Raw genomic sequence first — 14,418 nt, forward strand, 5'->3', positions numbered from 1 at the left:
TGAATTTTTTTGTGTAATTCAATTCAATTCCCCCATATCTCTTTAAGCACTGATCTTGTGGTGTTATCTTGGACCTTTTGTCAATTTTCAAATTACCTCCATTGTTTATGCTAAATATTATGGTGATTATAATTGTAGTTATAACTCCTAGGGCCCACAGAACCTTCCAATTTCCATATAGCTTCATCTCTGTGGAAAAAAATACACTTATGCCTATTGGCTAATACTCAAATAACAATCGTAAATTCAAAAAGGAAAAGAAAAATGAAATATGAAATTAATACTGTAGAATTGTATAAGAAACTTAAGAAATTTGGTATGTAGTTACCCAGGTTATAATAAATATATGGCAATTGTGATATTCAGGTCTCTAAACACTTCTGTCAGGATTTCCAGCACTTTGTGGAAATCCAATTTATCCACGCCACACCCCAGCCGGGGAGTAGATACACTTGTTATGTTTTCTTTCTCACACCACTTTCTCATACATCTGAGGCTATAGGTAAAATTCTCATATGTTGGTAAATCAATACAGTTTTGTTTGGTTATTAAATGAAAAATCAATCTGCCGTCGTCCTCATGGGTAACTGCACATTCACCTGTGTGTTTGTTTTGACTTACAACCTTTTGTGTACCGTACTTTGCTTTGAACTGTACGGCTATACCTGCTCCGTAGGCACAATCTGTGCTCACACAGTGTGCTAGGGGTTCTGGTACTGGGCTGGAAATAATGTCACCTTTTTTATGCACAATTTTACAGAGTGTTTGTTGACTTTGTTGTTGGTGTTGTGTGAGTGTTACCACTAATGTGTTACCACTTCCTGTTTGTCCTCTCTGTATTCCAGCTGATTCACTTTCACTTTCAACACTCTCCCTCTCTTGGACCTGAGTCCTCAGGTCCACACCTGTGTCTGTTAGAAACCCAATCATCATTTTTAACAGCTGGGTCGTTCTCACAATTTCGTTGTTTGGTAGCCTGTCAGGAAAAATGTTTAATCATAGCAGTTAGTTTGTAGAAATAAACAGCATTAGTTAGTGGCAGGATTGGATCCTACACCAAGGCGTTCCGTGGGCCTGGAAACTGACGACCTGTAAGCAATTCAAATGGTGTCAAACCAGTGATCCTGTTAACAGAAAAGTGAATAGACATTAATGCAATTGGTAATGCGTCAAGCCATGTTATTTTTGTCTGTGCACATAGTTTGTCAAGTCAAGTTTTAATGTCAAAGTCAGGTTCACTATTTCAGCTTTGCTCTAACATTGGGGTGATAAGCAGCCCCGAAACTATATTTCAATTCCAGTGCCTGTTTGTCAATTTTGTCAGATCTAACTTTGTCTTTGGAAACCATGGTTGGGGATATAAGTGGTTTATTAGGCAGTTGACAACAGCCACGTCATTAGGTACCTTCACAGCCTGTAGTATGTATCAGGCTTCGCTAGCATGTGTTATAGGCCGGCCTGTTGTTGTAACAAATCCACATCTCTGCCATATATACTCCACCAATCACATATGCATAATCACTAAAAATGGTCACCCTCTCTTCACCAGCGTAATGCAAGGCTTTGATATCAGCTATCATTTCAGCTCTCAGTGCTGACTGCTTACCCTCCAATTTACCACTCACTCTAGTCACAAAATAATTTTCAACCTGTTCAACAACTGTAAAGCCTGCCTTTAGCGAACCATCTGATGCTCTAAAACAACATCCATCTGTAAACATTATGATTACTGGTTGGGGAGTTGTCAGTGGTACCGCGAACAAACCATCTCTCAATTTGTTTGCTTTTTCAGTCAATGGTATAACAATTACAATTAATTATAACAATAATAATTTTTATATCAATCAATGGTATGCAATCATTTGGCTCACCCTCAGTGATTAGATCTCCCATTTGAACACCTTCATGCACATATATGATGTCTGGGCTGGCAATTTCCTTAAATACAAAGTTTATTACAATAATCAGTTATTTTTCTATTCTCACAGCTTTTCTTGTTTACCTTTTATTGTGTTCTATGGTGTTCTCTTTTTTATTTTTTTATTTTTTTTCTATTTCAATTTCCTTTCTGCCATAGCTGTTCTATGCCATTTATATTTGCTTTTTAGCTTAATACCATCAGTGGAGTTCTGACTTCCTCTGTAGATACCAAATTCAATTATGCATTTCTTCCTGTCAGATTAATAGGAGTCTGATTTGATTTCAGAACAGGTAGTCACACCTAACAACAAAGTTCTTGATCAGCTTTTAAATTTGTCCTGCTGATTTTCTCATAAAGATTGTCTGTGTCCCTACAGTAACAAGGTCTTTACTAAACATTGAACGGCTGTTTACTCTTTCCCCTTTTTCACTCAAAGGCTCTTATGAAGATGAAAAAGTTCAGTGTCCAGTGAATTATTGTCCAGTTTCTCTTGCCTCCAAGAACATTATTGTCTTTGTTAGTCTCTTTCTGGATTCCACTCAGTCTTTTTGGTGTTTCATCCTTGTAAATGTCTCTGACCATATGCAGTGCCCCCTTCACTGCTTGAGTTCAAGTATAGTCCCATTCAAATAGAATGTGTTCTCAGTCCAGTTTATGAGTTACTCCTCTCTTTTTGCAACTCCAACACTTTGATGTCACACACAGTTTTTGCCATTGTCTTTTCATCACCAGCTTTTATTCACTTTCTTGAATGTCAAAGGATCAGAGCTTTCAGCCTTTCAAGGTTTACTTAACCCATTGCAAAATATTGCCTTTCAATTTAAAATAAAATTTATTTTGTGACCACCTTCCATCATCAGATGAAGACTCCTCTTCATTTTGTACCAATTTATCTTTGTATAATTTATCTATGTCATTCACCTTTTAATAATGTTTCTGTCCTTTTTATTTTTTATCTTTATATCCACCTTTAATAACTTGGTTTCTACTCTTTTTCTCTAATTTGTTGTTTTTCTTTCAAAGCGTCGCTTCGGTCTTTCTGCTAGGTTTTGCTTAATCCCATTTATGGTTTTAACAGACTCATTATATCACAGACACACTACATTTTCACACAAATAAAATCTACATCTACATTTAATTCACCGCTATTGATTTGAAAAACAGGCTGTTGCATTTGGGCTTTGGCTTTCTCATAAGGAGGAGGGGTGTGCAAGGAGGGGTAGATCGATTTCACTGGGGGTGGAACTGGAGGAGGAGCCGTAGGTGTCACACTTGAGTCTGGCTGACTGTTTCCTTGTTTAACTTCCTTTTGCTTTGCAGCTGCACCACTGCCAACTTCCTTTTTTTTATTTGATTTAATAGCCTGCATGGCAGCAGCAACCAGAGCTAATCTCGTCCGAATTCTCAACTCTTTTTCTAAGCTAGTCACATTTGGCCCTTTACCAAACCACTTTTTCCTTCTGCTTTTACAATCTTAATTTTTGTTTACCAGTCTATGTTTCATGGCAAAAATAATAGGCGTGAGAGGAACTCTCTTTTTCTCCTCTGCCTCCCAACAGTTTTCTTCTCTCAACGTGTTCCACGCTAATGCAACCTCTTTTTGTCTTTTCTCTATATACAAAATCATTTCGATCTGTTCGGACCATCCTAAGCCTCACAATCTTTTGCAAATACACATACACTGGTGGACACTCATACTGAAATTTAGCCATTTTCACACAATTTACAAGCATTCAGAATTAAAAAAAAAAGCACAAAACGTCACTCTTATCTAGCAAAAGAATATATACACCAGTAGTTTTCAGGGGTTTCACCCGCGCGACTACTGACCCGTCTTTTTAGCGAAAGTTGAAAGCGATTAAATAATATCCGGATTAAAATTATAATTTACGGAACTCTCATCCGAGGGACTTTAACCCACTTGGTACTTTATAATGTCTAATACATTAATGGACTCCAACCACAATTTACCTTTATGGGGTTTTCACCCAAGGGACCATTCAACCCTGCTGGTACTTTATAATGTCTAATACATTAATGGACTCCAACCACAATTTACCTTTACGGGACTCAAACCCGAGGGACCATTCAACCCGTCTCTCTCTTTCTATTAACCTTATATATATATATATATTTTAAGTTTTTCAATCTGATCTTTTATTCAATTATTACTTTCAGTTTGGATCTCCTTATCAACACAATTAATTTGGTATATGTCCAATAGCAGAATTTGATAAAACAGGTTTCTGCTTACCTTTGTTTTAGAAGACCGGTCTTTTGTGTTGAAATGGAGCCCTCCCTTACTCGATCTTAGGCAATTCAAAACTTCTCTTAATCTCCTTTTCCCTCCAACAACGTCGGGAGTCACCAATTGTTGGACTTTAAGGTGTCCAAAGCATGTTCATCAATGGAGAAAGACACAAATATCTAAATTGAATATTTATTGATCAGATATGAAAAAGTTACAGCATGCCGGAGTGTCCCAAATCCTACAGCAGGATTTGACAAACTCACAGCTCAGAACAAAAACATGAGTATTTATCGCCGTTCTTTCTTCAGAATCCTCCTCCCCCAGCTGGCTATTCTCCTTATCAGATTCCATCACCACATTCCTGAGGGGGTTGCCTATCTCACACACACAGACAAAGAAGAAACAAACTGTTCTCCTCTCATCCCTGAGAGCCCTGCAGTTCTTCTCTAGTACTCCTCCACTTGACATAGCATGTTATAATGCTTTCTTAAAAACAAATCATTAATAAAACATTCATTTATAAAAAAACATAAGCTGTAAGATGAAAGTGATTATTATGTAAAACATATTTCAATATCATGACATCATTTCATTATTCGTAAAATTGGTTATATGAATAAGGCACACATTAACTTCTTTAGATAGATAAACACATATTAAATCTTTTACTGCAATACTACTTCTAAGCAAACACTTTAATCATTATTAAAAACCATCTGTTAGGAAAGAAAACACACACACAACAAGCACAGGAGATTCTGTTCTTCAAGGTTGAGCTGCCCTGCCCCCATTAAATTATTCTATATGCAACCTTCATTTCATTGGTTAATACACATTTATCAAAGACAACATCTTATCTTTATTACATCAATTATTCAATGATTAATACTGATTAAGTAAGAAATACATGGCATATTTTATCCTGTGAATATAAAACATGGTTCCCTGTTCTCCCTCAGGCCTCTCTCTTATCTTGATCAATGCAGGCGTAAATTCCTCACTAATCCTCCTTGCAGCTTCTTACACACACACAAAAACTGGTACCTTTCCACTCTCAAACACAAACACCTCATTTTTACATAATAGCTCAGTGCATATATGAAACACACAATGTTTATAGAATAAAATGATTAATTAAAGAAATATAAAATGGAACAAACTCAATTTCCACAGTCCTTATTTGGACATCTTTGTAACTTTAACACTTTTAGCAATCAGCATGAAATGTAGGCAGTAAATATGTAAAACATAATTATTCAACAACACAACAATACTCCATTGTTCATGAATTGGTTAAATGCATTCATTAGTTAAACAAAATCAAATCCCACACCATTCATGTATGATTGTACATCAGAAAGTAATTTTGATTACAAAGTGGGCATCGCCCAGCAGCATGACATACAATAAGTCTTTTTTACACAATAGGTTATTTTGTGTGTGTGCATCTCATACACCCAGTTGATGCTATGTGAACAGCATAGAGCTCACACACGCACAGGAAATGAGGGTAGCGCAAAAGCATGGAGGATGCAGGTAAAATATGCCTATGAACAATGACGTGAAATCAATCGTTTTTTAAATATTAAAGCTGTTTATACTTACTTGGAATGGCATAACTCCACATCTCTGTGAGGGAATGGCATTGTACAGGTGTGAGTGCAAGCCTTCCAAGGAGATACTGCCTCGCCGACACCTGTATTTGTTCAGGGAGACCCCATTCAGCACCACAACCTTCACTGACACGTACAGCTGTATGCCAGGGGGGTCCTTTAAAACAAACATTGCTTTTTTATTATGGTGTCTGTGAGTTTGTATGATTTTACAATGATTAGTTCAAAATAGTGTGTTCAAAGTAGTGTTTACCCACCTGCATACAACTTAGATGCTTGCTTGCAATTGCCCAATGAGAATCCACTGCCTGTGCTGATTTGAACAGGTGGATTCCATCAATGTCCAGGCCTGCAGGTCCCTTGAACTCCGTAATGATGGACTCAATTGCTGAAGCTGTCTCCTGTAACAATCATTCCAATTTATTTAATAGAGTTATATCGCTTAAAATGTGAAATTATTTCAATAATTAAAAGTATTTCCCAAAAAGAAATATAGTATTGTGAGAACTTAGTTAATTTCAGTGAAGTATGTTTTCAGCTTTTTATACATAAAGATTATACATGGATTAATATTACACTTTACCTCAACGCCACGGGTGATCCGTCTTACATAGGACCTGATTTGATGAGGTTTAAGGAAGGCTATCATGTCCTCGTCTGAAAGTTTGGCGTACAACTCCTGGTTGCCCTTCCTGACTGCCTGGATTAGGAGCATCATATCGCTCTTGTTGTAGGCCAGCACTGCACCTGCAAGGGCACTCATGAACACCCCATACTTGGCATGGCTCTGTTTAATGACAACAGCATCCCAGCGGTGCAGCCAGTGTCGGATGTCCAGTCGGATCAAAGTGCCCTTCTGCACCCAGTCCCTGAACAGATTCTCCAGGAAGGACGAAGCACTGTCACTGAAACAAAACAAATTTTTAGCATGTGTTCTTTGTTTTTTTTTAACATTAAATGAATGACAAATTTTATCAGGGTATATGTATGTGTTATTACCTACCGACAACAGTTGTTATCTGCATATATGACAGCTGGTGCAGGAGCCCTAGCTCGTTCAAAGCGGGCCATCAGACCTTTGGCCATACGTCTGTAGCACCCCTCAGACTCAGCTGCCACCACCACTGTGGTCAAAAACTGGCCCCACTCGTTCAGCACACTGGTGATATACTGCATGGTGCCCTGGCCATCACCATATATCTTCTTAAGTACCTGAAAAAACAGAAAGCAGAACATCAATTTGATAGTTTCTATCAATAACCTGTCTGCCCAATATAATTTATATGAATTACAATGCATGTACATTTTGTATCCTCCACATTTGAACGCTGAACAGTGAGGCTAAAGTCAAACAATAGGTTGGCTCAAGTCATTTTAAAGTGACTAAATAAATATTAAGTTTGCTTAACTTCATGAATTGATAGAATACACATACCTTTTTTGTGCCATCAATGCAGAGGATTTCTCCAGTAACACTGAGGATTGAGGCTCTGTACACAGACACCTTTTCCATCTCCATGATCATGTGCGCACGCCTCAGCACACGGGCACAAGGAAGGGGAGTCCGGGCCAGAGGAGGGGTGTAAGTACCAACAGCTTTGACAAAGGACAGGATGCTCTTCTGAGACGATGCAGATCCAGCTGTGTGGGCTTCATAAAGCAGAGTCTGGTACAGGTCACGGCGCTCCACATACCACTCATCATGTCCCTGCTGCAGCAGTCTCTGGACTTTGTTCATGGACACACTGTTGACCCTGTCATTCAGAAGAATAACCACGCCTTTGTCAATAGCACGCTTCCCACACAGTATGGCAGGAAACATGCTTCTGATGGCTGGGGCCAAGTTCATCAGAATCTTGGGACTATGTGCCAGCCAAATGTACTGCTGAACATGATGACTGTCCTCATCTTCACTGTCTGCGTCACCATGTGTCTTACTCACTGCCCGCCTCATCTTTTCACAATGTGAACACTTCAGCTTCTCTGTCAAGAGGGTGTAATTGTACTTCATCCCACATACTTGCCTAGCATAACTACCAAAGCCTTTCTTCTCAAGGTATTCATCTGGTGATGTAGGGCAGTTGGAGCTAGGGCAGCGGATCTTGGCTTGCATCACACCAACTGGGCGCCAGAAGAAGACAGGGGTTGTGAAAAAGGCCATCATGTTGGGCAGTCCTCTCTTGACAGAAGTAGGAATTGGGGGTGGGTGGAACTCCGTCTTCTCCTTTAAAAGCCTTCTCTCCACAATCTCTCCTTTGGCATTCTTGTACTTTGAAGGCCTCTCAAACAGACCATACGTCTCATCATATTTCAGCCACTTGATGTTAGGAGGAACTATATCATTGGCTTGTGTAGATGGAGGTGGATTCTCCCAGTATTTCTGCCAGCCCTCTAGCAAGATGCCACTGGTTTCTTGGTGAGTTCTCCTCAGGTGGTCAGTTGTGTGGAGACCACTACCTCAGACTCTTCAAGGACAGTCTCTGTAGAAAAAAATCAGACAAAATGTATTGAGCACATTGCTTAAGATGTGAATATAATGACACACAAACATTATCACAATATATAAAGTTTGTTTCTATTTTCCATGTTATCAGATCTTATTTTAGATAACACAAATTATATTTGATATAAACATTTTAGTATAGAGCTGCTACAAAAAATATAGACAATAGTTATTTTTTTATATATTTAAACATATCACATCTACAAATTTAATTGATTTTTGAATGTGTTATCTAAATGCCAACAAAGCATTTAGACATTAAATCTGTTACACTGAAAAAGGGCAGCTAGCTTGATAATATCCCTCACCCTGCTGAAAATTTGAAAAAGTGAAATACTAAACCTACTGTCATCATTATCAGTGCCATAAAATGTGTGATATTTCGGCAGTGTATTTAGTCAGATGTTTGAAATACATCAGTAAGAAAATGTTATATGAATTTTAAAATAAGAGTTATGGTGTGTTAAATGTTAATTACCAGCAGCTGCCAACAATTCAGCATCACTGGCATAGTCAGGATCCTGCTGGAACTTTGAAACTGTAGATTCAGCCTTCTTTCCCTTGTCTTTCCTTGACTCCTGTTCATGCAGAAAATAAAGGAATTGTAGAAAAAACATAAGAAGTTGTATTGTACCACATAAGCACAAGTACTTACACTGTTACCACTTCCTATGTCTAAAACACAAGCTTTTGTGCAGAGTAAACATCCATGATTTCTATCTGTTGTAATAAAACAGAAACAGATTCAGATTAGTTTCTTCTTTTCAAACTGTACAGGGGACTAAACACTGGAAAACCAGGAGATGCAAAACATGTACACAAGAAACAGTGCTGCTAATACTATTACTTAAAGTAGAACTAAAAGGGTATTTTGTAAAATAATAATCATAAAAAATACTACACAAGTACTGAGTAATCTTTATTGATGTTATCTGATTTACATTTTAATGTGATATTTTTATATGATTAGCTGAAAGTTCAAAAGGTAATGGTTTTATAATTTTAGACTATATTTTTGCTTGCCTTGTGTTGTCAGTGTTTTAACATGTTATTGACTGTTAATGGCTTATCAGTTACTATGAGACAAAATAGTTTAGATTAGAGATAGCCGTACAAAACAGGCCTAAACTATTGAATGTACAGTATGTAGTCAGTCAATTCCAACAGGAAAAACTGACAGTAGTACTAGCAATAAGTAAAATATACCTGTATTCGGATAGTAGTTTAGTCTTAATGTCCAGCCCTGATTGTGTTTGGGTATTTCCAAAGTATTTAATTTGAGTAAAATATTACAATGACTCGAAGAACTGCAGTTTACGATGCACGTTAGCAGTTAAATTAGATGGGCGATTATATTTTCCCTATTAATGTTTTTAAAAACTTTAATAACTTTGTAATTACTGCACGTAAATCCACGCAAATCCATACAAAAAGCGGTTAGAAAGCATTTATATGAATATACTGGTAAATATACTGGACTTACCTCTTGTTTGCTGTAACCGATCAACTCAATCAACTGATGATGGTAGTGTTATTTACGCTTGTCACTCACATGATGCACTTAATATTCAAAGCATCGGCGCCATCCGATTGGTGGGTTGAGGAAGCGACCTGCTCAACAGAGCTCAGTGATTGGTTGGTTGAGCAGCTCAACTCGCTCAACGGCGCTCAATGATTGGTCGGCATAGGGACTTGGAGGAGAGAACGCCTGGGAATACCAGGTGCTGTAAGCGTTTAAATAATTCATTATTTATTTATGTCATTTTTTCCCATGAATGCGTCCTTTCTGTAAGCGTTCTCCCATGGCATGGCGTTGCCAAATTAGTTTTGAAGTGTCTCTCGAATCGAGTCCGCACTCGCTTACAGCCACGCCACCCTGAGCACGCCTGCTCTCGTCTGATCTCGGAAGCCAAGCAGGGTTGGGCCTGGTTAGTACTTGGATGGGAGACCGCCTGGGAATACCAGGTGCTGTAAGCATTTAATTAATTAATTATTTATGTCATTTTTTCCCATGAATGCGTTCTTTCTGTAAGCGTTCACTGATGTCATGGCGTTGCCACATAAGTATTGAAGTGTCTATCGAATCGAATCAGCGCTCGTTTACGGCCACACCACCCTGAGCACGCTCGCTCTCGTCTGATCTCGGAAGCCAAGCAGGGTCGGGCCTGGTTAGTACTTGGATGGGAGATCGCCTGGGAACACCAGGTTCTGTAAGCATTTAATTAATTAAATATTTATTTATGTCATTTTTTCCCATGAATGCGTCCTTTCTGTAAGCGTTCTCCCATGGCATGGCGTTGCCACATTAGTTTTGAAGTGTCTATCGAATCGAGTCAGCACTCGCTTACGGCCACACCACCCTGAGCACGCCCGCTCTCGTCTGATCTCGGAAGCCAAGCAGGGTCGGGCCTGGTTAGTACTTGGATGGGAGACCGCCTGGGAATACCAGTTGCTGTAAGCATTTAATTAATTAATTATTTGTTTATATCATTTTTTCCCATGAATGCGTCCTTTCTGTAAGCATTTACCGATGTCATTGCGTTGCCACATTAGCCTTGAAGTGTCTATTGAATCGAGTCAGCACTCGTTTACGGCCACACCACCCTGAGCACGCCCGCTCTCGTCTGATCTCGGATGCCAAGCAGGGTCGGGCCTGGTTAGTACTTGGATGGGAAACCGCCTGGGAATACCAGGTGCTGTGAGCATTTAATTAATTAAATATTTATTTATGTCATTTTTTCCCATGAATGCATCCTTTCTGTAAGCGTTCTCCCATGGCATGGCGTTGCCACATTAGTTTTGAAGTGTCTCTCGAATCGAGTCTGCACTCGTTTACGGCCACACCACCCTGAGCACGCCCGCTCTCGTCTGATCTCGGAAGCTAAGCAGGGTCGGGCCTGGTTAGTACTTGGATGGGAGACCGCCTGGGAATACCAGGTGCTGTAAGCTTTTAAATAATTAATTATTTATTTATGTCATTTTTTCCCATGAATGCGTCCTTTCTGTAAGCGTTCTCCCATGGCATGGTGTTGCCACATTAGTTTTGAAGTGTCTCTCGAATCGAGGCAGCACTCGCTTACGGCCACACCACCCTGAGCACGCCCGCTCTCGTCTGATTTTGGAAGCCAAGCAGGGTCAGGCCTGGTTAGTACTTGAATGGGAGACCGCCTGGGAATACCAGGTGCTATAAGCATTTAATTTATTTATTTATGTCATTTTTTCCCATAATTACGTCCTTTTTGTGAGCATTTACCGATGTCATTGCGTTGCCACATTAGTCTTGAAGTGTCTCTCGAATCGTGGTCTTAAGTCTATGTTGTTTTTGGGTTGGTATGGCACATTTAATATGACATTATTTATTAAATAAAAACACGTTTAATTTTAATAAAACATTTTCACCACACTTCAGTGTCTATAACATTTAGCTTTTTTTACATATCTGAATTCTGATAACTGAGAAGTAAAGACACAACTGTCTTCTTTTTAAAGATATCAAAATTGTGTCTGTAGGTCAAAGGGTTTTGGAACTACAGCTGTTTTAGTTTGTGCATGTAAATTTCATGATTTGGCCTGAAAACGGCTGTCTGGCTTAACAGGTTAAGTATTTATTTTTCTTTATTTTAATGGTTTTAAGTTGTGTTGCTTTTAATGCAAGGGGACTAATGAACATGGGAAAATTTGAAAAAGTAATAGAAAAATGTAAAAGGGAAGATATTATTGCTTTTCAAGAAACGAATTGGAAAGAAAATAGGATGATTTAGTATGAAAAGAGATGGGATGGAAATATTTTATATAATAATGGTGATGGAAGGCTGGGAAGAGGTGTGGCTTTTTTATTGAAGCATGATGTGTTTAAAGTGAGTAAAATTGTGTATAAGGATAACATTGGGAAATGTATGGTGATTGAGATCAATTATGAAGGAAAAAACTTGATTTTAGTGAATGTACATGCACCTGTGGAGGAGAAGGAAAAGAAAGAGTTTTTTAACATTTTAAGAAATATTGTAAGGAAACATAAAGAGGTAATAATGATGGGGGATTTTAATACTGTGTTCAGTAAACAAGATATGGCAGAAGAAATGGTTTTTAAAAACGATATGGGAAGAAAAGAATTAAAAATTGTAATGGGTGAAAATAATATGATAGATGTGTGGAGGGAAAGAAATGCAAGGAAAATGGAATTTTCAAGAAGACAAATAACGGGGCAGTTTGAATGCCAAACCAGAATTGATTTTGTTTTATGTACAAGAAATGTGGAGAATTTTATAGAAAATATGAAGTATGAGGAAACAAGTTTTAGTGATCATAAGTTTTTATTTTTTAAGTTGGACTGGAGTAAAATGCAAAGAGGACCAGGAGTTTGGATTTTAAATACACAAATTTTAAAGGATGAGCACTATGTGTCAAAGGTTAAGGAAATTATAGAAAAAGAAAAGGAAAATGGAATGTATAAAGAGGATAAGAGGATATGGTGGGAAAATGTTAAGTTTTTAATTAAAAAATATTCAATGAAATATTGTAGTTTAATACAAAAATGTAAAAAATACAAAGACAAAAGAAATGAAATTAAGTTTAGAAATGGAATTAAACAAAGAGAATAAGGACATACAAAAGATTAGGGAAATTGAAGAAAAATTAAAAGAAATAGAAGAAAAGAAATATGAGGGGGCGATGCTAAGAAGTAAAGCAAAATATGTGGTGGAGGGAGAAAAATGTACCAAGTTCTTTTTTGGTCTGGAGAAAAGCAGAGGGAAAGCTGAAACAATAAAAGAAATAAGGGGTTCAAATGGAGGAATTGTAAAAGGAAATGAAAAGATTTTAGGAGAAATTAAGATTTTTTATGAGGATTTGTTTAGTGCAAGGAGCGTGGAAGAGGAGAAAATGAACAAACTTTTAAATATGATAAAAACAACAGTAAGTGAGGAGAATAAAAAGGAATGTGACCAAGTGATCAGAGAGGAAGAGATTGAAATAGCAATAAATCAATTGAATAAAAATAAAAGTCCTGGAATAGATGGTTTGGGAACAGAATTTTATGTGTGTTTTAAAGGATTTTTAACAAAGATTTTAAATGAGGTTTTTAAAGAGATTTTTGAAAAAGGAGAAATAAATGAAAGAACAAGGATGGGTTTAATGAAGCTGATATTTAAAAAGAAAGGAGAAAAAGTAGATTTAAAAAACTATAGACCAATCACGATGCTGAATACGGATTTGAAGATTTTAGCGAAAGTTTTAGCCAACAGGTTAAAGGAAATAATGCCAAGTATAATTACAACGAATCAAGCATATGGAGTTAAAGGGAGAGATATTGCAGATATTACGATGAGTATAAGAGACATTATATGGTACATGAAAGAAAAAAAATGAAGAGGGATATATAATCAGTTTGGACTTTGAAAAAGCTTTTGATAGAGTGGAGCATGGTTATTTATTTGGAATTTTAAAGAGTTTTGGTTTTGGAGAAAATTTTATTAAATGGATTAAGATTTTATATAAGGGTGCATTAACAAAAATAAAATGTAATGGTTTTTTAACAGACTGTTTTAAAATTACATGATCAATTAGACAGGGTTGTCCGCTCTCAGCATTATTATACTCGCTGGTATCAGAACCTTTAGGACTAGCCATAAGACAAAATGAGAAAATAATAGGCATAGAAATTGAAGGGAATAAAGCAGATGGAAAGTTTTTCAATATGCTGATGACATAACGTTAATTGTAAAAGGACAAGAAAGTATCAAAGAAGTTATGAAGGTTGTAGGAAAATATTGTAGAGGGTCTGGAAGCAAAATAAATGAGGATAAAACAACATATATGAGATTTGGTAAAGCCAAGGATTTAAAAGATTGCTTTGATTTTAAAGAAGTTGAAAAAATGAGGAGTTTAGGTGTTTTAATGGGGAAGAATGAGAAGAAAGTAAGAGAGGAAATGTGGGAACAAATGGTAACCGAAATAGAGAGAAGGTTAAATTTTTGGAAACTAAGAACTTTAAATATGAAAGGGAAGGTTTTAATTTTAAATGTTTTAATGGTGTCTAAACTTTGGTATATTTTATATGTATCCGAAATGCCTGTATGGATGGAACAAAGGTTGAAGAAATGTTTTCTTGATTTTATATGGGAGGGGAAAC

General features: G+C 37.3%; 3 non-coding genes and 3 pseudogenes across 3 annotated transcripts; all 6 read left to right on the plus strand.

The window, feature by feature from the left end:
• Nucleotides 1-10,146: 10,146 nt before the first annotated feature.
• Nucleotides 10,147-10,265, plus strand: LOC135750999 (5S ribosomal RNA). Its single transcript, XR_010532896.1, has one exon. It is a non-coding gene; the product is annotated as a 5S ribosomal RNA (ribosomal RNA).
• Nucleotides 10,266-10,386: 121 nt separating this feature from the next.
• On the plus strand, nucleotides 10,387-10,505 carry LOC135751164 (5S ribosomal RNA; annotated as a pseudogene).
• A 125-nt stretch (nucleotides 10,506-10,630) lies between these two features.
• LOC135751043 (5S ribosomal RNA) lies at nucleotides 10,631-10,749 on the plus strand. The gene has a single exon (XR_010532938.1). It is a non-coding gene; the product is annotated as a 5S ribosomal RNA (ribosomal RNA).
• A 125-nt stretch (nucleotides 10,750-10,874) lies between these two features.
• On the plus strand, nucleotides 10,875-10,993 carry LOC135751110 (5S ribosomal RNA; annotated as a pseudogene).
• Nucleotides 10,994-11,118: 125 nt separating this feature from the next.
• On the plus strand, nucleotides 11,119-11,237 carry LOC135751075 (5S ribosomal RNA). The gene has a single exon (XR_010532943.1). It is a non-coding gene; the product is annotated as a 5S ribosomal RNA (ribosomal RNA).
• Nucleotides 11,238-11,362: 125 nt separating this feature from the next.
• Nucleotides 11,363-11,481, plus strand: LOC135751207 (5S ribosomal RNA; annotated as a pseudogene).
• The last annotated feature ends 2,937 nt before the right edge of the window (nucleotides 11,482-14,418 follow it).

Source organism: Paramisgurnus dabryanus, chromosome 18, assembly GCF_030506205.2.
Source record: "Paramisgurnus dabryanus chromosome 18, PD_genome_1.1, whole genome shotgun sequence".
NCBI classification, from domain to species: Eukaryota; Metazoa; Chordata; class Actinopteri; order Cypriniformes; family Cobitidae; genus Paramisgurnus; species Paramisgurnus dabryanus.